The sequence below is a fragment of the Nyctibius grandis genome, chromosome 8 (genome assembly GCF_013368605.1).
Source record: "Nyctibius grandis isolate bNycGra1 chromosome 8, bNycGra1.pri, whole genome shotgun sequence".
NCBI classification, from domain to species: Eukaryota; Metazoa; Chordata; class Aves; order Nyctibiiformes; family Nyctibiidae; genus Nyctibius; species Nyctibius grandis.
In genome coordinates this window covers 330059-356419 of record NC_090665.1, presented here as the reverse complement: position 1 = coordinate 356419, position 26361 = coordinate 330059, and the positions used below count along the sequence as shown (strand labels likewise).

General features: G+C 51.1%; 1 long non-coding RNA gene across 10 annotated transcripts in view; it reads right to left on the bottom strand.

The window, feature by feature from the left end:
• LOC137666151 (uncharacterized) overlaps positions 1–26361 on the bottom strand; it is a 56547-nt gene continuing 30186 nt past the window's right edge. For 6 of the 10 annotated variants that reach the window (XR_011048605.1, XR_011048604.1, XR_011048602.1 and 3 more), the window contains 6 exons: positions 24804–24903; positions 10122–10283; positions 8965–9083; positions 5882–5948; positions 4271–4376; positions 1–763 (listed from right to left, as the gene is read on the bottom strand). This is a non-coding gene — a long non-coding RNA (uncharacterized lncRNA). Of the gene's footprint in view, positions 764–4270; positions 4377–5881; positions 5949–8253; positions 8343–8964; positions 9107–10121; positions 10284–24803; positions 24904–26361 lie in introns of all 10 variants that reach the window. The other 4 variants (XR_011048606.1, XR_011048608.1, XR_011048607.1 and 1 more) reach the window with 4 other exon arrangements.

The following is a 26361-nucleotide window of genomic DNA, read 5'->3' as shown; positions in this document are numbered from 1 at the left end:
TTAAAGTTGAACAGATTTAATAAAATAAAGAAACCAATATCAATGATAACACAAACCACACAAAATTATACTTAGCTACAGAGTTGCAGCAGGTTGTTCCAGGAACAGCAATCCTTGGGAATGGGAAAGAGAGAGAGAAGAAAAGAGAGAAAAAAGAACCCCGCCTCTCCCCCCAAGCCCTCCCTTTTATAGTGCCCCTGAGGCCAATGTCCCAGCACACACCTGGGCCAGCCTGGGGCAGCTGCCCTGGGTTTAACTGCTCATGGCCTCGATCACCAGCCACAGCTGGGCACACACTGAAACAAAATCTATCAGAAACTTGATTCTATAAATTTTATCCCATGAAACCAGGACAGCCCCTGCTCACCTGAGCCCCGCTCGCCTGCTCACTGCCCGACTGCTGCGGACAGACACCGGGATGTTGCCATTTCTCCGTGTCCCCCGGGGCTTGGTGGCCTCTCTGGCCCCGCAGTGGGCCCGGCAGAGCCGAGCAGGTCCCAGCCCTCTCCCAGGGGCAGACTCCATGCTGGGGGTACACACCAGGGTGGTCTGGAGCAGGATGGGGCTCAGCTCCGCCCGAAGCACCAAGCTTTCCCAGGAGGCTGGAGAGGGCTCCTGCTGCCCAGCCCGGCCTCCCGGAGACACGGACGAGCTGTGGAGTGGCTGCACGGTCAGTCCGAGCTGAGTGGGGACCGTCCTCCGGATCCTCCCAACGCCCAGGCACAGCCAGGGCCAGGGGCTGCCTCAGCTCCCCGGTGGGCTCCTGTGGTGGAGAGACAAAAGTGACATCGTCAGGTGCCCCGCGAGGTCTTACAGCCTCTGGGCACCACTCAGGAGGGGGTACCCTGGGGCCGAAGCTGTGCCCCCCGGCCCCGCGGCTCCGGGCAGGGAGGGGGACGCGCCGTCCCCGGGGAGCTCCGGGCCAGTGTGCGGGGCTGCAGTTGGGCTTCAGCAGCCACTGAGTGTGTTTGCAAAAGGATTAAATAAAATAAGCCATCAGGTTTCTCCATCCCCCCGTTCATGGGGCCCAGCCCCTTCTCCATCTCTCTTTGTCCGGGCGGTATTTAAGGGCCTGTATTTTAAGGCCACTAGTCCCCTCAGGGGTGCGTGACGGGCTGGCCAAACATTATGTGGTCGCCTGCGATGCCACAAGGACCTGAGCTGCACTCTCCTCCACTACAAAGCCCCTGGACAAGGCTGCTTTTGGCAGCGTGCTCGGAGCAGGCACAGCTGCTGGCGTCTGGTGTCTGCTCAGCTTTATTTTGAGGTATTTAAACTTAGCGACCTGGCTTTTTTTGGGTCCACATGCACAGATCAGGTGGTCACCTGTGGCAATGTGTTTATTCACAGATTGGAGCAGCTTTCAGGGAACAGCCTTCCCTAAACATAATTAGGGCTATTTAAGTAGCTGCTCACAATTGCCCCTTGGTTCGCACAAAGCACCACATAGTCCCTCATTGAGCAACAGCTCCTGGAGATAGAAGGGCGAAAAGCCGCAGGCAACTTGCTGCTGAGCGCCCCAAAGATTTTTATGATCCTGCTGTAAAAGGCTGTTTACTCTCGAAGGGCTGCGCACCCCGCGTACCCTGGTTGTGGCTGGTGACACAGCAAGTCCCTTCAGCTCTGGTCAGTAAGCTCAGAACGAGGACTAGGGACAGCTTCTAGGAGAGGAGGAGTGGGAAAGCCGTGGCACAAAGGGACGGCAACGGGGATTTCTGAGGGGTCTTCTCTGGCAGTGAGTGCCGAGCTGCTCAGCAGAGCTCCCTCGTGTAAGAGCCCACGCTGCTTCGTGTGACACACGCGGTGTCACGGACAGGTAATGGATGTGTCTGACCAGGCTGAACCTCGCGGCGTTGGCGTTATCTCAGGGTTAGCAGGTGAATGGTAATTCACGTGCTTTGTGCTGGAGCAGCGGCGGTCACAGAGGGAGCTCCAACCTGTCCATACGTCTGAAGACACCTTCAGATCTGGGGATTTGCTTAGTGCCCCCTTGTCACCAGAGCATTTGGTTTCGATGGGAAGAACACGCCACCGTTTGGGAATGATGAATTTGCATCTCTCACAGAAAGAATTGCAGCCAGGGAAGTTTCTGTAGATCCAGAGGAACATGCAAATCATCAACACGTGTAAGAACCTTCCCGAGAAACTCTGCAATGCTATTTTAGGATTTCAGGAGTGATGCAAGAACCAGGAGCTTACACACCTCTGGTAGAAACTGCACTCCCTGCACAGACATCGTGGCTGCCTCACCCGCCCGGAGATCTGGGTGCCCGGGGAGCACAGAGCCCGCGCCGGCGCGTTCGATCACACCGCGGAGACCGGCCGCACCCGCAGCGCTCCCGCTCGCGTCGTCCCTGCTCACCCAGCACTGACACACACACAATCACACTGACAGGGCAATAAGAGACGTGAGAGACACAAAAACTGCTGATAAACAGCTCCCCTCCCTCCCTAAAAACGTTATTAACTATTTCATAATGTAACATCAAGTGGGAAACTCGGTGCCAGGTTCCAGCGCCACAGGTGCCACTGAAAAACGCAGGAAGCCTCCCAAGCAGAAAAGGGGGCCACAGAAAAGGAGTGAGCTGTGCAGAAACCCTCCTGGGATGTCACGTCCCCTCCTGCTCCGGCGGTAACGGCACAAATACACCCTCCAGTCAGCTAAGGCAAAACACAGACCTTTTACTGCTTTGTTCTGCCTCCGAGAGCAACCAGACCGTCCTTGTACCAGTCCCACACTGAGATTTAAACACTTCTCAGATCTACTAATAACATTTTTCTGAAATATCACACGCTAAGTCCTGGAGGAGGGTGAAACCGAGCTGACTGCAAGCAGAATCACAGTGCTCTCTACCAGGGTCTTTTCTAACAGGCTGTATCAAACCAACAAGAATCCTGTCATCATTCTTAGACCTTTTTTTGCCATGTTACCTGCACGTCTCACACTATTTCTGTTTCATCGTTTTTCTTCCTGATAACCAGTCTCATCTGCTGCCCAGCCATTGCAAACCAGATCGGTACGGCACAGAATTTCTCTGTGTTGTCAACTTCGCCGTGCCAGCCACGTGGTGAGGAGGGAGGCTGCGTTAGAGCTCAGAGTTCACACCAGTAAATCCCATTTTTCACGGTTACCCCTTGCCCCGCGCACCCGCTGCGCAGCAGGAGGGAGGCACCGGAGAGGGACGGGGGCAGCTCTGACCCGTCGCCACTGCTGCAGAGGTGAAGGGTGCGCTGACACGTGCGTCGCACAAATGAGACTTGACACAAGAGCCACGGGAAGGTCAGCTCCGAGTCTCCTCGGAGTTTCGCCGCTGTCTGGACTCCCCACGTTTTTTTCCTCAATGTGGTTTCAGTGGAGAAGCTCTTCAGCTTTTGTCCTTCCTCCCACCCTAAACCATTTCATCTCTGGGATTCCAACCAGGCCATCATACTAAATGGATTATAAAACTTACTCGCTCTTTAGGCTCAGCAGGAACAACGTTGCCCCGTAAGGGTTCACGCTAGTTTGAGTGACATTGTCCTGCGTCTACGCGAGTGTTGGTGAGCAGAACCTGGCCCAGGCTCGGCCCCAGCGGGTGCTGAGCTCTCGGCTCATCTGGAACACGAGTCTCGTTTCAGAGCAGTGCAGTCTTCTCCCACAGTGCTGTTATCTCTGTCCCCCGGGCTCTGGCAGCAGAGCTGCTCGCACATGCTACTAGCAGATGGCAGAAGACGTACGTGGAATTTGCTCTCAGAGCATTTCTTCCATTCTTCCTCCCAGACTGAAGAAGTGCAAATTCAAGCCCAAAGCACGTACTAACTCCAGCCCTTTCCCAAACAGGGCTACAGACAGTTAAAAGCAGGCTCCAGCAGAAACCTCTCAAATATTTCGGTCTCTGCCATAGTTTCACTACTCAGCACATACCCTTCAGTCAGAAATGCAGGGAGTGCAGTTCTGCACAGCCAGACTCGCCCGTGCCCGCGTCAGCTCCTGTCGGGACCAGCTGCTAACAGGCAGCAGGCGCTGCAGGAAGGCAGGGAAGGTCCACGCAGCCCCTCTGGTAAGCTGAAGTGCCCGTCTGTGGCCCAGAGCGAGCTGCCATCAGCTGGGCAGAGCTCGGTGCGCTTGGGGTAGGCCAAGGCGAACAGGTACGTGTGAGGATCAGGCGCACAAATTGCCAGAACAGGCATGAATTCAGCGCGTGCACATTGCTCAGCCTCCAAAAGGAGGAGGCACGAGCCTGACAAACTCCACCATCCCACATTTATGCTGCTACAAGCTGGAACTAACCCGGCCTTCCAGCGGAGCTGCTGTCAGAGGGAGTCTGGGAGCTGCTGTAACCACGTGCTTGAGCGCTTTCCTCAATCACCATTCGCTTCTGATCTGGATGTTTTGTCTAGGAAGAGAAAGAAAGGGCTTTTTGAAAAACCTGCTTATTCAGGGTTCTTCTTTCACTTATAACAGATGACTTTTTCCCTGCCTCCCTAAACTGAGGCAAATCCTGCTCAGAGTTGCTCCTGAACTTGACGGAAAACAGACGAAAGACCACCGCTTTGGGACCGCCTCAGCCTTCAGACCTCGCACGAGCACTTATTCTTCATGGTTTGTTTTGTCCCCAAAGGACAATTTTATTCCAAGTTAATGCTCTTGTCTTTCTACTGTCTCAGAATTTGTTCCTTTTGTCAGATAACGCAGACAGAAGGGTACTGACCACTTGCTTTTGTTGATTTTTAAGTTCCAAGATTATTTAAAATAACTTTACTCCGTACAAACGCGCTGCCTCTCGCGCACCGTGCTCTCTCACTGAAGATGGGAATGCAACTCCCCAGCTCCAAGAAGTCTCCGAGTTTCCAGGTGTTGCTGTTTTCGCCCCGTCTCCGCGCACCCCTCGATCCTGCCAGCCAGTCAGAGCAGAGGGGCAGCACGTGAAACGCTGCTCCGTGGCTCTGCCAACACTGAACTATCGAAGTCATGCTTTTATGTGCACCTGGTTATCTACACCTTCCACTGAAAAGAGTCCATGGTAGAGGCACTTTGTGCCAACCATGGAATTTACTTCCTTAAAAAAGTACCTTCCCTAAAGCCTGATGGAGATTGCAGCCCGAGATAACTCCTGTGCTTTGCTCCAGTGTCAGGAGCGTGCGGTGGGAAGAGCCGAAACGCTGCCGAGGGCATGGCCGGGCCCTGGCGTGGGCACTGGGGGCTGGACACCAAGAGATCTCCTCTGTGCCGGGCAACCAAGGGCCAAAGGGAGGAAACGGCATTGGGGAGAGCAGGATTGTGGTTGTATTCTTGTTGTACTTGGGGAAAAAAAGAATCTGTCACCTGGCTAAGAAAGCTCAGCAGGGTGTAGGCTACAGCTCCCACCCAACTCCACGACACAGCTCACACCGAGCGCTGCCGACACCTCACCTCTCTCCTGTGCTACCTTCTTCTGAAACTCAAAGCCAAAAAGCTCCTTCCAGCTGGCTACGTTCATCTGCCCTTTCCTTCCCTTGAAGCAAACACAACCAGTACAATTCCCTGGTGCATTTCTCTCCTTCCCAAAGTTTGTTTTCTCGTTTGCCCTCCCCCATATAATCAGACCCCTTTTCACACATGGGTGAACCTAGAAAATCATTTAGAGAGGGAACCACATGAACCAGTTCAGTGAACACCAGGTAATTGTGCCTTAAAGGCCTTTTGGAAGGTCAAATATTTCCGAGTAATTTTTCCAGCTACTTTCTTTGTTAAATGAAAGCCCACAGAAACCAGGCAAAGACCAAGGTGGCTTTGCAAACGTCTCTAACTCCCTGGCCCCGTGCATCCCCTGCCCCAGACCCTGCAGCATTTCCCTCTGTGTTTTCCTTCCCAGACTCCCACCCTCACAAGGCACCTCCTCGTGCAAAATCTGTTGCTCACCGTTGCCCTGAGAATGGCGGAGATTTTCAAACACTTCTCAGTAGATCCTTACACTTCTCAGTCACTTCTGCAAAACAAACAAACAAAGGCTTACTTTACATTTGCATCATGATATGAAAAACAATCTACAAATCCCAATACATCGATTTAAATGACCTGACAAGGGTTACAGCCACAAGATGGTCACGCAATACAAAACTAGACAAAGAACATCAAACAAAACTAAAGAAACTTTACGCTCTTCTTTAACATGTGCAATTTCAACTACAGAAGTAAATAAATCTGTTTTATCCTAAGAATGGAAGCACAGAGGGACTTTGCTAGATAAAATTTCTATTTTATGAGAGATTTTAATTTAATAAACTGGCCTTGTTTTCTGAAAACCAACTTGTAATCGAGAACAGAACAATGCCACTTAGGCTGCAAATTCATTAAAGCTTTTTTAAATTGCAAAGCCTAGCACAGTCAGGCCCTGGTTTGTCCTCTGGAATGCAATACCAATAAATAACAATGCAGTGAGTTCCCAGTCCCAAATTCTTTACCGTTGCTCCAAACACTACAAAGGTTACGCAGTTTGCACCGCACAGGATTCCTTCCCTGCCCGTAACCGTGAACGTGCACAAGTGTTTCCAGACCCTGGACAACCATCACCACACAGACCCAAATACGATGGTGGTTGTGGTCAGATACATGTGACAGGTACTGCTGGCTTAGAGGGAGAAGATGAAAGAGCAGATTCAAGGCTGGAAGAAATCTTTTCAGTGGCAACATGCTGTTGCCCGAGAATTAAACTACTCGTTTCACCCTGTTTTCTTCGGGGATGCTGCTGAGGGACCTCTGAAGAACGAGGAACACGGCCAGCTCTCCTGTGAAGCTGCACGAGGCTTTCTGTGCACTCCAGATGACCGACGCTGGCTACGGATCTACGTGGCCAAGGGCTGAACAGAAGTTACCTGTTGTCATCCGAACCTCCTGCTGCTGCTCTTCCTGGGTGCAGAGTCATTAAGCACCTTACCAGTGTACTGGGCAGAGCAGTCACCTGCCACACACCTGACCAAATCTAGAAAAACAGCACTTACTCCTTATAGTTGCTCCCGATGTGGGTTGAAGATAAAACTCACTGGGTTTCAGGGCATTCGGACACTTGCTAGACGTACTCATTGCTTTTGGGGGAGCTGTCAGAGGCACAATGACTGGAAAAGCTCAAGGATGTCCCTTGGGGGCACGTACTAAATAAAAGCAGATCAGATAAACTGTAGCAGTGCACTGTTCCTTCCTCCTCCTGCCTACGGCCTCGGACTGCCGAGATCTACTGATTATTTCTGGAGCTTCCATGAAAAGTAACCTTTGCAAAGCTGTCGTTATTGCACAAGGATCCGCACCTCTGCTGGGAACACGCTGCACAAATCAGGGTGATGAAGGTGACTCCTCCATTCTCTTCTGGAGAACACAAACTGCCTCAGGCTTTAGACACTGTCGAAGACACAGGGACGTAAAATCTGTCTGAGGTTCGTCCAGCCCAACAGTGTCCCCAAGAGCTGTCATTATCAGCTCCTCAGGGAAGGCAGCTCGAGCACTTGGGCTGACTGTGTCACTCCAACCACATGCTTGCAGACTGTTTCAGAGATTTCCAGTAGAGGCATCAGATCTCAAAAACGTTTCCAATCTTCTGGAAAGTACTCGCTATTCCCAGCATTTTGCAGCCCATAAAGGAACAGAAACAGTAACGACACAAATGAAGTTCCCAAGAGGGTGTTTGGTAAAGCTTGACATTAATCGGTAGATCAACGGATTACCTCGGAAGCCTTTTAGAAGGCTTAGCTGCATCTGCCCGCTTCCATTTCCCAGCCATCAGTGCTGACTTACACAGCGAGATCCAGGCTGTGGTCAGCTGAGCAGGGTGGGCTTCAGATTCTTCTAGAACTCCTGAGCAGAAAAGCCCTAGTTCGGAGGTTTGCTATCCAGCTAACTGATTTGGCCAACAGCCGAAGTGCAGATGGGTCCTCCTGCTCCCCCGGGGAAGCGTGGCTCTCCCGGGAGAAGGTCCCCCCAGACGTCCCCACGGCAGCACAGACCCCAGAGCTTGTGGCGTTTGGAGCTGTGCCCCCCTGGCACCGCAGCCGTCAGCGGGGCTGCTGGGCGGCGCACACAGCTGAGCTGCTCCCTGGGCACGTGCTGGTGACAGCAGCGAGCACCAGCTCAAAGACAATTTCTGAGAAACCCCATCTGAGGCATCTAAGGAGCATGACTTAATTAGGTAACTTTCCCAGACACGAAAATTTGCATAACGCTACAGATACCAGCGTATGGCCAACCCATCCTGCCCCACACAACAGTCACGGTGAGGCCCGCTGCTGCTGCACAAGACCTACCAGCCACGAAGCTTTGTGTGGGCCGGGAAGAGCCCTGGGGACCAAAAGAGATGGTGGATGAGCCAGAACTGCTGGGCTCCATAAAGGGGCTGCAGGGGAGAGAGACAGAGACAGAACAAGAGGTATTCTGGGTGTTTTCGTCAGCAGGAGGGTTCCAAGGAAAGGGACTGGCGGCTCCTGGGCCAGGGGAGTGCTGAAGATACTGGGCTGTTGGCAGCAGGAGGGCAGCTTGAGGAACGCTCGCTGAACCGGACCCTCCTCGTTTGTCGCTGACAGTGGGTGCCACACACAGCTGCAGCCAGCTCCCCTTCTCCCCTCGCGTCCCCTGCCTGGCTCTGGCTGAGAGCCCAGCAAAGGGGGCATCTGCGGGCTGCACAGCACCTCGCGCAGCGCAGGAACTCACCAGCCCTCCCCAGAAGACCCTGGCTGAGACGGAGCATCCCCCGAGTGACAGCAGCACCCGGCGCAGCCCCCACGGGCACGGCTACGAGCTGGGGGCAGGAGGAAGCGCCCTGCGCCACTCACAGCATTGTCCTGCACCCGCACTGCCCCACAGAAATACAGGCTCTTTAAGAAAAAGTGTGCTCATTCTAATGATTTCTAATATTAGAACTGCCCATCACACACCCACGGTTTTCTCTGCTGAAGTGCAAACACAACATCTTTTTATCAGTCCTTTCTGCACGGTTAAAAACCTGCTGTTTGACGTACCGTACTCTCTTCCCTTCATGCCTGCTTTGATTTCTTGATGCAAGTCAAGATCCACTCCAACTGCATTTATCTTGTACTCGTGTTTGGAATGAAATATTTCATAACATGCACATGGAGATCTATTTAGAGTAAATATGAAATTCTATAATTAGAAAAAAACAGAGACCAAACCATTTCAGTATTCTCAGACTACAAACATGTTGTTTGTCCCCATTAATAGCAGTCTAAAACTAGAAAATATACGGTAAAAGACACTTTGTCCTTTAAAATCAGCTACATTTAATAACTTCTGGTTACTGTGTGTATTTGCAAACTGCAGTAAATCACAGGATTTGAAAAATGCTGGGAATAAAATCATGTCTGTGAGCATCAGCGCTACCCAAAAGAGCATGGCATGTAGACACTAGCTCTCAGCTTGTCTCCCTCCCTCCCACACAATGTATTTATTTGGTACATTACTTAGTGGTTTGGGGTCGAAATGCAGAGGTCTGGTGGCGTCTCTCCCAGGCTGCACGGGAGGGAGCAAGCACCCTCAGGGCAGCCCAGGGGCTGGGGTGGTTTTGGCAGGCAGGGCAGGAGTCTGTATTTAGCAGGGGCAGACCTCTGCTTCCCCCTCTCCTTGTCCCTCTCCTTCTCCCAGCCCTGAACTGGCACAGTCTGGCAGCGTGTGTCCCCTGGATAAGTGTGGGTATCTTTAATGAATGATACGTTGATTTCGTCTGCTGGGGTGGATGCCAGGAGCTCCCTTTAATATCAGCAACGTTTCATTCATGATTTCAGCTGCTTCCTCGTGGAAGGAGCACAGAGGAAGAGAGGGCTCCCCCGGGGAGAGCAGCAGCAGGCCCCCCGAATTACTGCTGGCCAGAGAACCCGTCTCAGCATGCAAAAAGAGAGTATTAATTAGGATTAAAGGGAAGTAACTGGCTTAGTATAATATGACAGCTGTGCTGAAGAGAATCCACATTTTCTAGCTGCAATCCCTCCTGTCAGGTCTCTGTGTTATATTTTGGGTACTGGCCAAATCGTGCTGGCTGCAGAATATTCTCTGTTACTGTAAGTCACTGGAGAGAGGCAGAATTGTCTATATTTAGGCCACCAAGTCCCCTGTGTTAATCTTTACTCCCTCTTTGTTTTAGTACTCTGCTTCCTATTTTTACCTCGTGTATTCCGCAGCAGGTCTGCACGCTTGAGGAAGGCAGGCCATCCTTTCCCCAGACTATGCCTGTACGTTGCTTGCCATTTACTTCTTCCTTTCTTCATGTGTGTGTTCTCTTATAGTGCAGACTACAAAAAAATACTCCAACCAGAAAACAGCAGACCTGAAATGGAAAGCAAATGACAAATCAAATGCAGGGACATGCAGCGTGGAAGGGTATTTGGTACACGACCTTCTGCCTCCATTTAGCCCATGCCGAGGGCTAAACACCAACCAGTTGTTCTATCACCCAATGCCCCCTCCCCAGCTGAGAAAGGGAATGGGGAAAAGGAGGGAGACTTGTGGGTTGAAATTTAAACAGATTGAATAAAATAAGAAAACCAATATCAATATTAATACAAAAGACACAAAATCATACTTAGCTCTTAAAGTGATGGCAAGTACCTCCAGGGATCACCATCGTTGAGGAGAAAGGAGGAGAAGGGAGGGAGAAGACATGAGAGCCAAGAGCCCCCCTCCCCAGCAGCTTCCCCATTTATAGTGCCCCTGAGGTCAATGTCCCAGCACACACCTGGGCCAGCCTGGGGCAGCTGCCCTGGGTTTAACTGCTCATGGCCTCGATCACCAGCCCACAGCTGGGCACACACTGAAACAGCACGGAGCAGAAAAGTGATCCTATACATTTTATCCCCATGAAACCAGGACACCTTCCCTCACCCCCTCCTGTCCTCCCAGCTGCTGCTGCCGGACGCACACCGTGGCCAAGGCAAGGCAAGGCAAGGCCAGGCAGCAGAGCAGTGTGGAGGGAGAATGCCCAGGAGATTCAGGCCTTACCCGGTGTGATCGGTATCTCAGAGCCCTTTCCCTGCAGGACATGCTTTGGAGCAAACTTTGCGTGGTTTCAAGCAACACAGATCAAAGTGATATTCCCCACTAAAGAGGAACCCACTAACCAACAGTGGTGCTTTTCTCAAAGCAGGAAAGGTGTGAAGAGGAGCACGGCCACGGAGAAGGGAAGAAATGTCTTTGGAAAAAAGCGTTCCTGCTGAGGGCTCATCCCTGACACCCGGCCCTCGCCCCAGAGAGAAGAGGATTATTGCAGGGGCACGCACGCTGGGACGGGAGCACCGACACCGAGACATCAGCCTCCTTGGGGCTGCCTCGCCCCCCGAGCTCACACCGGGCGGGGGACCTTGGCCTAGCTCCGGGCCGAGCCGGTCGCCACAGGGGACGTGCGGAGCGACTCCAGCGCCCACTGGCACGGGCCAAAGCAGGGCAGTGAGGAGCTGTGGGGACACGCAGGACGGAAGGGGGACAGCTCGGGGAGGGTGGGGAGAGAAATTATTTCAGAGCTGGAGCTCATCAATGCCCTCAGACACATGGTGTGAACTCTGGGGCTGTCCTGGGCTGGGACAGGAGCTGGACTCGATGATCCTTGTGGGTCCCTTCCAACTCGGGACACTCTAATTTTGTAGAACCTGGCTGTTAAACAAAGAACCACAGTGTTTTTAAAATTCTGCCTAATTCAAGCCACTCTCCTGCCAACTGGATTACTTCAGCTGGCTGAACAACCCGACACCTCCTTTTAGAAAAGAATTTGCTTACATGACCAGCTCAGTATGACGGCATACCGAACCATCCCCTCTGCTGCGCTCTCAGGAAAACCAGGCACCACAGCTGAAAACAAAGCCCTTTTATGGGAAACTTCTATAGAATTCAGAAATGACTTGGAATAGAAATTAAAAGAAAACTCGAAGCATTTCTGTTTTGAAGCTGAACAGAATCACGGATTGGTACTTGCAGTCTAGCGCCCAGCACTTCCTATGCATTTGCGTTAGTGTACAAAATGTGTATTCTTTTGCGTTAAAATTTAAAAATAATAATTTGATTATTACATATTAATAGGTGCTTTTGGAGCATGAGGTTTCTCCTTGGCTTCTAAGAACGCTGGTTATAGAAACACTCAACATCAGGCTCTGCGGCCAGGCCCGCGGCCTGCCCTCGCCCCGTGTCCGCGGGTACCGCGCTGCCGGCACGGCTGGGTGTCCGTGGTGGTGCCTGCACTGCACCAGCGCTCAGAACTGAGCCGAGACCAGCTCCTCGTGGTGCTGGTGTGATTTCTGTACCCTCAGAGGCAGTCCTTGAGCCAAACAAGCCTGCTTGGAGAAGGGAAGGAAACCCTGGCCTGCCTTCTTGCCCACTGATTTCTTGCTCAGAAATAAAAGTGTGTTTTACCCCCAGCTGGTGCTTCCAGCATTAAAGCACTTGGATGTCACAGGACAGCATTAAAAACACCACAACAAGGCTAGAAAGAGCTGGAACCCTTTGGGATAGAAATCCCAAGGGCATTTTTTGGGACACCATCTGTGTGAGAGGTCGCTGCTCTGGGGAGTTCTTAGGTGGCCTTTTTTGTATCTCGGGTTCATTGATGGAAATCATCAGACTTCATTAGATCAAACCTAACATCTCTGCCCACAGACAGATCACGGCCTTTGGCCACACGTTGTACCAATCACTGGTTCTTAAACAGAAACTATTCACCTGGCATAAAGACTAGCACAGACATATTTGGATCAGGTCATGATTTTAGCTTAAAGTTACTCGCAGTGAGCATAATCCAGTGTTCCTGAGACAGCTCCATATTAACTCGGGGCAAGATTTGATGGGCATTTTGAACTAACTTAGTGAAATCAATTTACAAAACAAGTCTTCAGTTAAACCAGTCCAACTTTGCACAGTTCTTTAAATAACAATCGTTTTTATGGCTAGTGTTCATCTGAAAACGGGCCTGGTGCGCTGCAGCGTGCTTTACTTGCCCCTTCTCTCTGCCACTTGCTCAAAGTGCGAGCGGGAGGGACAGAGACTTTGTCCTTAACTTCATTCCACGCCTGGAAGGCTGGATCCCCAAATTCCCCCCAGACACCGCTGTGAAACCTGGGGCCTCCCGATGTCGGCTCATCACCCGCTGTACCGTGCCGGTCACAGGGCACACTATGGCGAGCTGGGCACCTTCTTCCATACCGTAACCTGAACATAGCTGCTTTTTCCCTTAATACAGACACCCGTTGTCTCAGTGTCCCCTCAAGACATCATGTTCTCCAGAGCAAGGCCCGGGGACAAAGAGCATCTTTTGAAGGCTCTCATTACTGCTGCGCCACATTTCCCCTACCTGATAAGCCTACCTGTGACATTCCAAAAGGAGATGGTTATCTCCTCGTACACAAATAACTCGGGCTAACGTTACGTTGACACAAACCCTCTGTGACACACTTCTGTAAGCAAAGAACTACTTAAGTGCTTCCCTTGAGGAAACACTAGCATAATATTTCACATCTGTCTCATTTCGACCCTAATGAAGACTATTTTTTGTACCAGCTCTGCCACTATATCATTACAGTGTGTTTTCTTTCAGTAGCAGTTATTAGTTACTGCAGTTACCACTTGGAATGCATTTCTCTGTGGAATCAGCAAAACACCAAGGATATTTCACATGAAAGAAACATTTATGTGATTTTGTCAAACAGCACAAAAGGCATTTTGTGGATTTTTGGATTTGCCCAAGCCCTGTATATTTATCTCTCTTGATAATACTCCAGAGTATACGAGAAATTAACAGCTGTGCCTTGGAAGCTGTCCTAGCCCTCGCAGGCTGGACCCCAGGCCAAGGCCCGTAGCCTCAGCCCCTCCGCCAGCACCCCACTGACCCTGCACTGAACCCTTGTCCCACACAACATTCATTCTGATTTATCCATGAGAAGGAACAATTTTGCAAAGACAGAACGGACTGAACTGGGTGATACTGGACAGGCAGGCTAGACTTATTTCACTGGCTGTTGTGGTCTTTGCCCTTTTTTAAGGGCAAAAGAGAAAAAACTCCTTGGCGTTGCCAGAAAATATCTATCCTTTTTTGCAACACATGTATTAGACCAGTCTAGGCTAAGCTTATCATAAGTCTCAGATCTCTGCATGTTGCTCATTCCAATGCAGAATCTAGGGCTAACCACAGCAGAGAGAGAAATAGCTGAGGACACCAAACACAAGAAGAATTTTAAGCATTCACCACTAAAATACAGTATATATTAAAAATGCTGTCAGTGTTTACTGCTAAAGTCAAGAGCATCCCTGGATTTAGGCTTTGTTCTATATTTCATGCTGAGTTCAACAATAAATATTAAATCACAAGAATTTAGTTTGAAAGTTCAGAAATTGTTAAGGCCCCTCAAAAGGGTTTAGAATGACTCCCTAAAGCACAGGGCCTTTCACAACACCCAGAACGCACCGAGGTCATTGCAGATCACAGCCTCGCAGCGCATCTGCAAAGCCTGTCGCACAGAGCACTGCCTTTTAAGAAATGGTGTGAGACAGAATGAATCCATCAAGAAACCCAGGTCGAGGGTTTGATGTGGAGCCAGCCCTGGCTGCTCTCACCCACCACGGGCCAAGCCCAGCACGGACCAAGCTTCAGCGCATGGAGCCACAGCTGCTCCGGCTCCCAGCAGGACTTCACCACCGAACAGACGCGGGGCTCAGGCTCACCCAGAGACTTTATGGGGTGACATCCAGCAGGACTAGAAACTGCTCCAGCTGTGGGGACGGCCCTCTGCTTCTGAAGCACTTCCCAAACCCCCGTTTACAGCCCGGTTGCAGAGTAATTTCCTCACTTTGAACAGACTCACTTCCCAGTGAAGGACTTTCAGGACCAGAATTTCTCATCTAGAATACAAAACAGCAAGCCCCACACTTCCCTGTAGTCGTTAAATCTGTTCTCTGTCAAAGCCATACCCCTCAGAATCACAGAGCCCCACTCCCTGCACAGCTCACACAGCACCAGCGATCGCCCAGGACCGGCGGCTCAGCCCGGCAGCAGCATCACCCACCGCCCCCATCGCTGCCCGCCGAGGCCAGCACCAAGGTCTGGGAAGGGAGTCTGTCAGCAGCGCTGTCAGGCAGAGGGATGAGTAAATCTGTCTCACCGGTTTGCAAAACCCCTGAAAATGCAAGTGCAGCTGCCAGTTGGAAAGAGAGAAGACATGAAACACATTAAACTGTTCAAAGGGAGGAATAAAATAAAATCACTCCACTGAGGAATACTTGCATTCTAAAAAATTGATACGTACACGATCAGTCAGACAGGCCACTGTCTCTTCCAGAACATACTGCTTCTCACCAGGCCTTAACTTGCTGGCTGGTGTCACCACTAACACCCGAGACAGCAAACAGCAGCTAATCCTTACACTGGTTTGTGCTAATGACTGAACCAAGATAACCGGAGGCCCTGGCAAGCTTCCCACTTCGCTCAATTAACTCCAGCCAGGCTGCCGTGATCGCACCGGCCAGCGCCAGAGCACGCCAGGAGCCACATCCCTGGATTCAGATGTTAAAACCCAAGCAAGTCTCCACCACAACCCTCTGGTTCAGTTACCAGCAGTTACTGACCACCCAGCGTCCTCAATGTTTCTACAAAACGGTGTGGAAAACCATTTTTTTTCTGAAAATGCTCATCTTTTTGCCGAGAAAATCAAAGCAACTTATTTCCTTGTGTATATTTTTTTACTTATTCTGGAACACCCCGTTATGTCAGTCCAAGCAAGCGCTTCGCTGCGTCCCCTCGCTCGTACGTCGTGTGGGAGCTGCAGAGCCTCGGGAAGCTCAGGCTTCCCCTGACAGGACGCAGATGTCCTGATGGCCAACCTGCTCAACGCGCCCGGGGAGCTGCTGACCTCTCCCCGGGGACCCCGACACGCGGAGAGATTTGGGGTCCTGAAGTATCAGTGAAAAATGCAGCAAACATGTCGTTGCTTAATAAGACTTCACTTGATATTCAGAGATATCAAGTGTATTATTTTCAGGTAAAGTAACATATCCAGCCCTACTTCCAACGTAACATGCCGAGCTTTTTCTTAAGAAAAACCTTTTTATACTTTTTTGCTTTAAAATTCTCAGTTTGCCAGGAACAGAAATGTCCTATATTACACTACAGCCATCCCTTTGTTCCACCATTTTCATCAGCTTTTAGGGCTACGATCAGAGGACTCTGACTTTATTCTAACAGTTGTCCGTGTGTGTGACGAGTAATCAGGTACCTGTTTGTTAAGTCTACAGTTTACGGCTGTCCTCGTCTCCCCCAGGAGATGCCTGCTCTGTCCCAGCACGGGGAGGGGAGCACGACGTCGCCCCGATGGGCAAGGGAGCCTGTGACTGCCCCGGGGCCCTGCACCCCTCTGCGGCTGCGCGGGTCCGTCACCTCTGAGCCCAGCTCCTCGGACGACATCCCCGAGGGAAGCACCGTGGAGGGAAGCTTTATTTAAAGCTGGCCAAATACAGACACAACCAGTATTTTAAACGCCAGGCTTTTTTTGACCAACTCTCCCAGCTGACGGGTAAGTTCACATTTAAAGGTAACATCACATTCATCAGCGTCACAAACGATCGCTGCTTTAAACATCATCAAAACATTTCCCTTCATTAAGTGCCATCTGCGGAGCCCCCACACGCAGGAAGATGTCTGACACAGCAAAATCAGCGTAAAGAACTGTGCTTTGAGTGAAAGCTGAGACTCTGGGCTGGGAACGCCTCCTCCTGAGCAGCAGCGATCGCAGCTCACGTCACATCACTCTCGACCACAGCTGAAGATCCCCGCTTCAAAAGTGACTGAACGTTACAATGCAAAGCTGGACGCTCGTGTTCACGGCTGTGGCAGCCTCGGGGGGCTCATCTCCCTCCCTGCCTCTTCGTGTCCGTGAATTATCCTCCCAAAGAGCTCCTTTTCTACCAACAATACGCACAGTATCTTTCCAAAGGCAAAGTGGAAATCCCTGCAAGTATTTCTGGTGCTGCTTCCAGCCAGAAATAACAGTAATCTGATCCACGAGCAAATGCCATTTCTGTTGCTGAATTCCTCTGTGCAGATCTCTGCTGTGAGAAGGTTTGGCAACAGCGAGGCGCAGGCTGATTTTACATATAAGGCGTGAACCCAGGATTTGCGAGTTTCTGACTCACAGAAAGGAAGCGTCCGGGGCCTATCTTCCCACTCCTAACTGACAAGACAAAATGTCACAGTTCAGCTATTTCAGATGCAGCTTCAAAGCTCCTCGCTACAGCCCCGCAGATCCCCCCTCCCGCCGCCCCCCCAGGCACAGCAACGCAGCCAACTCCAGAGTCTTGTCTCAGGACCTGGGAAACTTCCAGCCGTACTCAAACCCCTGTCCGTTAATGGGCTGCATTGCCATGGGCAAAATTTAGCCTGCAGTGTTAGAGGTAAATTATTAATTTGGCAGAACCCAGCTTTGTGAGAGAAAGGGGTGACCAAGGGAAGGGCGAGCTGCTCCGCGGGCTGCCCAGCGCCGACAGCCCCGGGAAGCTCAGGGGCTCAGCTACAAACTGCTGCAGCAGAAGCAAACTTGCAGTGACTGCACAGTGCCCACGGCCTGACCCCGCTGCGGTGCAAACAAAGGTCTACCATCAACTAACACCTTCTCTGCTCCCTTGCTGCCGAGAGAGCTCCCACCGCTGAGAACAAGGAAACTTCTCCTCCAGCCCTGCAGGGACCACGCCGAGGGCTGGGAGGCACCTTTCCAGTACCCCCACTCATCGCCCTCCAACCTCTAACAGACCATTTCGCTGCCGTGCCCCAGTTCACATGTGGACAACACCACATCTTCTCTCTTAAAACAGGTCCTGAGGGTTTACAGATGACAGTCATGGTACAAAAATGAAACAGCATCGCCTGCAGGAGGAGGGTCCTCCATCTCCCAGCAGTCCATGGGATCTGGCCATTGAATACATGCGTGAATTCTCCCATGAACATCAGTATCGGGCACACTCAATCTTAATTATTCTTGCACACTGCCACTGCAGCCTGACGATTCACCTTCTGCACAGCCCCACGGTAGATCACAGCCGTTTGTCAAACCAAATTGTTCCCCGACAGCCTGTGCAGACATATATTTGCCATCTGCAATCTATTCCTCGGTTCCTCGCGCATATTTTCAGCGCTTTCTTTCAAAAGCTGTTTCAGATTTCCATGGGCTTCTTCACCACCTCTCCTAGCAAAGCCTCACACGGTTTAATTGGTGACAGCTGTGTCACGAGCAGTATTTTACGTTTCTTTTGTCGTTCCTCTTGCTGCACACATACAAGTCGCTACGTTCAGCACTGCTCAGCTGTGTAAAACACGCACGAGGATGTGGAAAGCAGAGGATCATTTCTGAGAGTGTTTTTGGGGGATTAATTATTACAATTTTACAGATATAGTTGCAGCTCTGTACATTAGAACGCTGACCAGTAAAAGGCATTTGAGCAAACAGGTGTGAAGCTCTGAAATGACAGATTATTGATAAGCAAGGACAGAGTTAATTAGTACGAGCACACTACATACAGTCGTTAGACAGCTATGGGTCACTTCACAAAGGGAAAGCCAGTGCTAGTAACACATTTGTCAGAGTCAGGAAAACTTGCAAAGTTGTATGTTGCTGTCCAAGCCCCGAGGAGCAGCAGCATCCATCTCTGACAAAGGCACCTGCGGCACAGCGGCTGCCACCCACACATTTTAGTCAGTACAGTAAGAAGTACCAGGCTGGATAAAAGTGAATCTCTCCTTTCAATTTCAAGGAGTTTGCGTTTCAGTTTCATGGTAAAGAATAATCCAGTTAAAAAAAAAATTACTGCTGATTATTATTTTTTCCTGAGCAGAAAAAGGACTGCAAATATCTGCAGAAGATGTGGTATCTGAGAGCTGTGAGATGACTGTGAGAGCTCTAGGAGATGTGAGGTTGTGGTGATACTATAAAGATGGGAAATGCTGGGGACTAGACTGTTCTCTCTTTTCTGCCAGCCTGAACTCAAATCTGAAACATCTGCTCACACAACTTGAGAAGAGCTCTCACAGTCAAGCAACGTAAGCACAAACTCTTCCTGACACCAGCGCAGAACAATTATCAGTTAAGCTTTTTTCTGGAAATCTAAGAATCCAGACACTTCTGACGTTCCCCGCAAGCGCAGAATAACAACGTGTTTTCACTACCAGCAAATCACTTGCAGAGAAAAATTAGGACTTTTTACAAGTGTTCTAAATCCTGAAGCCTTTGGTTTTTTCTAGAACCAAGTTGTACACATTGTCCTTTAGGAGCTATTCAAACCGGCCAGTAACAGCTATATATAACATACATCTCAGCCATCACAACTGGCACTTGAACAGGGGGTCTTAATTCAGCCTGTTACAAAGACAAAGGCCAGTAGCACACAGTTTTGAACACGCACTGCCACTACTGAAACCATAAACCAGGGGGCAGAGGGTGGGATTTCAGGGGAAAGCCTTGAGGAGGCAGTTTACTTGCAGAATTCACATCCAGACCTCAGATCAGGGCTCGCGTCCCTCGTTGCATCCCCAGGCTGGGTAGAAAAGGGGGCCAGGTTTTACGCAGGTGTCAGTTCTCGTGTAAACGCCTGCGTACACTCACACCAGAAACCCTTCTCTGGCTGTCCAAGATACCGTAAGTTCAGGAACAGCCGAGCGGCAAAGCAAGCAAAAAGCCGCGGCACCGTGTGCGATGGAGAGCATCTCACAGAATCACAGAATCCCAGAATCAATCAAGTTGGAAGAGCCCTCTGGGATCATCGAGTCCAACCATTGCCCTGACACCACCATGGCAACTAGACCAGGGCACTAAGTGCCATGTCCAGGCTTTTCTTAAACCCCTTCAGAGATGGTGACTCCACCACCTCCCTGGGCAGCCCCTTCCAATGGCTAGTGACCCTTTCTGAAAAGAAATTCTTCCTAATGTCCAACCTGACCCTCCCCTCCCTGCCCCGCAGCCCCCCAAGGCACCTGCCTGCAGCACACTGCGGAGAGCGAACCCCTCTGCCAGGGAACGGGCTGAATCGGGGCCGGTTCTGGCTCTGCTCCCGGTTCTACCGGTGCGGGCAGAACGCCCCTGCGCTGCTGTTCTCGGACCCTCTGTCTGCCCCTCCTGTGCAGGGCGGATCGGCAGGGGCAGTCCCCAGCTCCGCACCCGCGCAGCACCCGCGGCAGGCAGCGGGGGGTGGGAGCGGTACCCGGTGCCCAGCCGCGCTCGCCTTCCCACCGCGCGCCACCAGGTGGCGCCCTGCCCCCGCCAGCCGCGCACGCACCGCGCCCCCGCTCCGCGCCTGCGGGGCCAGAGGCGGCGCGGGGCGTCGGGCTGCGCGTTACCCTGCGCGGCCCCGTTCAGCAGCACGGAACTCCCTGGCAGAGGCAGTGACCCCACCGCTGGATTCCCCCGCGCCCCCCCTCCCCGTTACGCGCTGTACAACTCCCTTCCGTCCTGTTGTAAACTCCTCCCAGGAGGACGCGCCCTCCAGCCCGCTCTGCGTTTATTTCTCTCACAAAATAAGGAACGACACATTTCGCTTGCCCCCCTTGAGAGAACGCATATAAAGACTGTACCCTGTCCCTGACACTGCAGACTACGTTATCCAGGGGATGTTACAGGAACGACAGGCCAAGGGCTCTGTGGCCAATCTCCCCCCCGCCGCTCGCAGCTCCAACACCTGCAATACCTACGGGCAGGACAGAGGTGGGACGAGGGGCAACACCAGCACCTACCTGCGTCTCTGCAGGCTGGGGAAAATTACAAACACGGATGTTGGTTTTCTCTCTCCCCACCTCCATGGGCCACTGCAGGTGCCTCCAGTGAGGCCCTGCGCGGACGCAGCCTCCCCTCCGCGCATCGGGCACCGCAGGACCAGAACTACAGGCTGCAGCTTCCTCCAGACGTGTCAGCCAGATCTGCAACAGCAGCTGACAAGTTAAATACTTCAGAGGAGCGAGAGCAAAATTAGGCTGTGCTCTTTTTTGGGGGCGGCGGTGGGGTGTCTATTTTTTTTTTGGTTGGTTGATAACGCACCACGCGCATCCTGCTGCACATCCAGGTGCAGGCTTGGCTTTAAACAGAAGTGATCACGTGCCACTGCCTGCCAGGGAGGGCTATCTTCACAGCCAGGGTGCAACATGTTACTCTCTGGAAACATGTACAGCTCTATAAGCAATATATAAAGACATATTTTGATTTTTTTTTTAGATTCTTTGAAGAAGATTTCATGTTATGCAAGTAGGAAAACAGAATATTGCAGAGTTACACGAGATGCTGGAGATGATATTTGCCAGCAAGGTAATTCAATAGACATCTATTCTGGCATTCAATAATTAAAGAGAGGCCCCCAGCAGTGAATTGCTGCGTGATTATCCTCAGCCACAAGAGAAGCACCAGCACCTGCAAACGGGCAGGACTTTTAGCAGAACTTATTTTTCATTTCTCTGAAGAGAAGTTAACAGAAGAAGGGAGACCAGACACCCCTCTCTGAAGACAGAGGTTTCCTACAGATTAGCCGAGTAGTGACCGACTCTCTGGGTTTAAGACCTTCTCCTGCCTCTGATTCTGCGTAGGTCTAATGGTCTGTTCGGACAGAATCCGTGCTTCAGCCCTACTGGAGCAAACATCTAGGTGAGGACTTCGAGGTTTGGTCTTCAATGAATAGAAGCCAACAGCTGACAAATTAAATACTTCAGAGAAGTGAAAGTTAAACAGTCCTGCAGTCACGAGTGTTGGCATATGGAAAGCTGCCACTGAGCTAATAATAGAAGCGTCTACTGCAGCAGAGAGGGAGGTCCCGGCGTCCTAGAGCACGCCATACATCTGGGCACCGGGAAGACAGCCATGAGGCAACGTATGTTTAAGGAGCACATACTCGCTGCCTTCCTGCCAGCTATTCATCTTTTGCAGCCGCAGGCCGAGGGCAGCAGTCCGCTGCAATAACGCTGCACTGGGGACAAAACCAGACTGGGCTCTGCCCACCAGCTCCCGTTTTAGCAGATGAGTTTCCTGTAGCCACAGGAACATGGACGAGTCCTTCACCAGCACACTGCCTGGTCAAGTACAGCTGCTTTACTTAACTCACCAAAAACTGGACAGCTGGTTCATCTGTCACACACTTGCATTTGCATATTCTGGACACCGGCCACTTTCTCTGATTGCTTCAGGCATCTGTGAAGAGCATAAACCCACCCCAGGACAGAGTCCTCCTTGCTCACTCCAGCCTGACTCCTGCATAACTTCCTTGTGCGCAGTGGGGCCACGCTGATGAGAAATGGGAGGAGAACCAGGGTCATGAACAAAGCACGCAGGTATTACTCACAACCAGAGATGGAAAATGATTTACAGGCAGGCAGTGAGGAAGCTAATCAATAGCGCTTGTGTAAGGCATTCACCTGTTAATGAGTGACAGGGGAAAGCGAATCGGGAGGGCAGGACTGCAGCCAGACAGCAGCCAGCTTACTTAGCTTCAGTCATCTACAAAAAACCAACCCAAGCAGAGATGGGAAGACCAAAGCCTGCGATGTGCTGCAGCAGCCAGCAGCAAACCTGTATGTACTGTACTGCCCTGGGAGGAGAAGCACACTCAGTGAAACACACATCACCCACACACGCACAGCTCTCCTGGAGATGACGGACACGGCTGATTCACAGCACCCCACCTAAACAGCGCCCTACACTCTGTAGTGCAGATAGCTGACAAGAGATAATGGGCACTAAAGAGCAAAGTGAGATAAAGCACTAAAGAGAAGAGGGAGATAAAGTGCTGGAGAGGAGATATGCATGAGTGCACGCACACACAGAGGAACAAGCCCTAACACAAAGTACAGGCAGGCTCTGCCAGCTCCACCACTGAACCTCTACGTCTCTTCCTGGAGCAGCTGGCCTGGGTACTCCAGAAGCCCTGCAAAGGTACCAAGCTGCAGAAGCTTTTGGCTGCATCACCACTGAGCAAGCTGGATAACAAGGGGCAAACGGAGCGGAGACAGAGCAGTGACAATGGCAAATGCACCCCGGGCTTTTCACTGTAGGCATACACCCCAGAAAAACCCAGGCCACCTTGCCTGCGATTGTAGCAAGAAAAATAACCTCAAAAAGAACCTGCAAGTTCTTCTATTTAATGTTTCAGTGCTTCCTGACCAGACCTGTTCAGATCAGAAGCAGAGACTGACAGTTCTGCATCTTCTAGCTGCTTCCAGCAAATATAGCTGCTGTCTTCCACATGTATAAGGCCTTCACAAATAGAACTTAACTGACAATTTCATCCTTACAGGGACTTCACCTATCAGTACTGCATCATCCATCAGTAGAATAAGGCTTTTATACCATGTCTGACTGGGAACAAGAGCTTCAAAAAGCTCAGGGCTGCATCGGGTGAGTTTATCGCTAGTCTTTTGCTAACATCCCTTCAAGCTTGCCAGAGCAGGGGGCTTTACTCCCGCAGCACTGACTACAGGGGACACACCTGGGATGGATTTCTTCAGGGCTGGCCGGGTCCCTCCACCCGTGAGGAGGAAGGGACGGCTGCTTCTCCTTGCACTATGTACAGGCCACTGCGGCCAGGCTTGTCACCAGCCAGCAAGGATAGGGAATGCTTCTGAAGGCCTGTTCTTCTCTCAGCACAGGGTGCTGACCACGGCCACAGAAAGATTTTTGACACCAAGGATGGTGCCTTGGCCCTCTCTACCTACTGCTCCCGCATTTCCCCTCCCTTTGGTCCCTTTATGGCCTCCTCTTCTGCTGCCACCTTTGGTCTCTGTGCTCTCCTGCCCCTGCTTTGGCTTGAGCGGTGTGTGACACAGCAAAATGTGAAGAGCAGGAGCCAGGCGGAGGGAGTGCCGGGAGGGCTCATGCCCTCTTACTCCCTTCATGCCACTCCTGGGAAGGTGACACTTCACCACACATAGCAATGGTGTTTATACCACACAGGGCAGCAGCTCACGAATTAAAATAGCAGCAACGCTGACAGTACTCACAGGTCTCAGAAAAGAAAGGTGATGTGGAACTGGCTTGTTCATGTTTTCCATGACAGGAAACACTTCAACCCGTTACCAGCACAAACATTGTCTGCTTCAACCATTCTTTGCAGCTCACAACACTCTGCAAATAAGGGAAACCACAGCGCGCTCTGCTCCCTACAGGAAGAGCTCAGAAAGCAATACAAATCCAGCCTCTGCGTTGTTCTTTGTACGCTCCGGAGCGTTCAGCTGCTCGCCATTTATCGTGTTACAGCCCCTGGACGTACCAACCCTCTAAGTAAAGCAAGCTGGTCACCCAGCCGTCAGCTGCTGCGGTGGCTGCAGGACAGGCAGCTCCAGGGGCCAGGAGCTCATGGGCCCGCAGAGGCTGCCAGCGACAGTGCCAAGAGGAGCCATCAGCCAGCCTGCCCCAGTGAAACAAAAGTCTTTCTTTTCACCCAAATCCATTAATGGCAGAGTAAATGGGCGAGGAGAAGGAAGGGAAACCAGCTCGCTCAAGTACATATACAGCACTGTCTTAAGCTACCATTTTTTCAATTACTTTTCTACTTTATGGACCTTAGCACAAGAGGAAAAATGGAGGCGAGATGCAGAAAGCAATCGGTTTCTCTTTCAGCTTCTCATGCATTCCCACCAAACCAGACCTTGGATCAGGGACACCCCCGGGAGTACCAGAAAACATGTTCAAAGCTTTGTGAAAAATTGTTTTTACAGGACACAGGTCATTTTGGAAATTATGAGCAAAGGGCACTAAAGTGTAACAACTTTTTGAAAGGTGCCCTCCCCAGAAAATTCCTGTGGCATTTCAGACACCCAAAATAAAAGGTTGTGACTTCATGATGTTAATCAGAATACCTTAAAGAAGCCTCACTGGAAATCACAGGTGAATCCTAGGGACTTTGATCTAAGCTGAGATCTGGCTGTTTCAAATCTTGCTGCAGAAAGGTTCATAATCCTGAAACAAGAGAAAGGACATAGCAATGAAGTGTGCGTAAGAACAAGATCCATCAGGGGCGGGGGATAAATCTGACTTAGTAAAACCAGAACGGGATACGACGTTAGCCTTGTCTTAAATGGCTCTGAGCTGCCCAGTCTCTGCACAGTCCCTGCCCGGGTTGCCCCGAGGCAGCCTGCCCACTTCGCTTCGGCCTGCCCTGAAGCACCACCGACCAGAGACCGAGAGGGACGCACAGTCGACCTCCCCGGTGAGGTGGCTCCCCACTATCACTCCTGACCGAGCCTGATCCCCCAGCAGCATGAGACCATCCAGGGCGCACTCCCAGGCGTCCCTGCCACGGGCTCCCCGAGGCGCCCCGCGCTACCGGGGAACACGAAGGAGGAGGTGGCAGCAGAGGCCATTCCCCTTCCCGCAAATGGCTTGAACTTGTTTTTTTGTGTTAGCTTTTGGTTCACGTGGCTGTACTCTAAATTCAGACAATGAATTAGCTAGATTTTTTTAATGATCAAATTCTTTGTATTTCTCATGAAAAGCTGGCTCAAACAGCCTCGTCTTTAGTGACTGCATGCATGGCTGTTGGGGTGGTAGGTACCCGTGCCTGGATGAATTGCTGTAGTTTGCCTCTACTGCAGGTGAAGGTTTTCCAGGGGAAACAGCGTTCGCGGTAACAAGTTGTCCCTTAGGCCCCAACAGCACAAACTGTAATTTACTGTAACACACCAGCTGTTCCAGATTTCCTTCTAACCTACATTATAGACAGCATGGAGGTTTCAGCAGCTGTAATTTCACTACATGCAGACTGTGATTTTCTTCCACCCATCAAGCACCAGCTTGCACAATAACCCAGCGGTCCCATAACTGGGCTCCCGATTTCAGAGGTCAGAGTGATGTCTCCAACCCCAGTCCCAGGCTGTCACAAGTATCAGATATTTGTGATGTGAATGTGCTGCACAATTACCCCAAAGCTGGTACGTGCCTGTGCAGCTTGGAAATATAAAAACAAGAGGCAGAGTTTTGATAAAAACTTGGCCATCAAAACACAAAAGCAGGAGAATATATGGGTAGAAAACTAATTTCAAATCACAGTAAATGCATGTTAGCTTTATGGATATCAGTTATCTGCGTGGGCCTTGAAAAACACTCGTATGGAATAAAGCAGCTAAGAGGCACCAGTGTTCTCCTTACCCAAAGACTAGCAGCTTTGGTGATTTACTTTCCTGAGTTTCTTAGATTATTACGTAAGGAGATGAGAGACAACCACGACAGACATCTCGCTACCTGCCTCTCCTCCTCTCTACTCCGGCCCTCTCAGCCAAGCGCCTCCTTTTTCCTCCCTCCAGCCCTGACTTCATGTCACTGCCAGTTCTGGTTTTCACCCAGATGGCAAACGCTCATCTCCTGGCTACATTCGCTTGCAAGAAGAAACAAGCCTTCTGCCTTGCTCTGCACAGCATT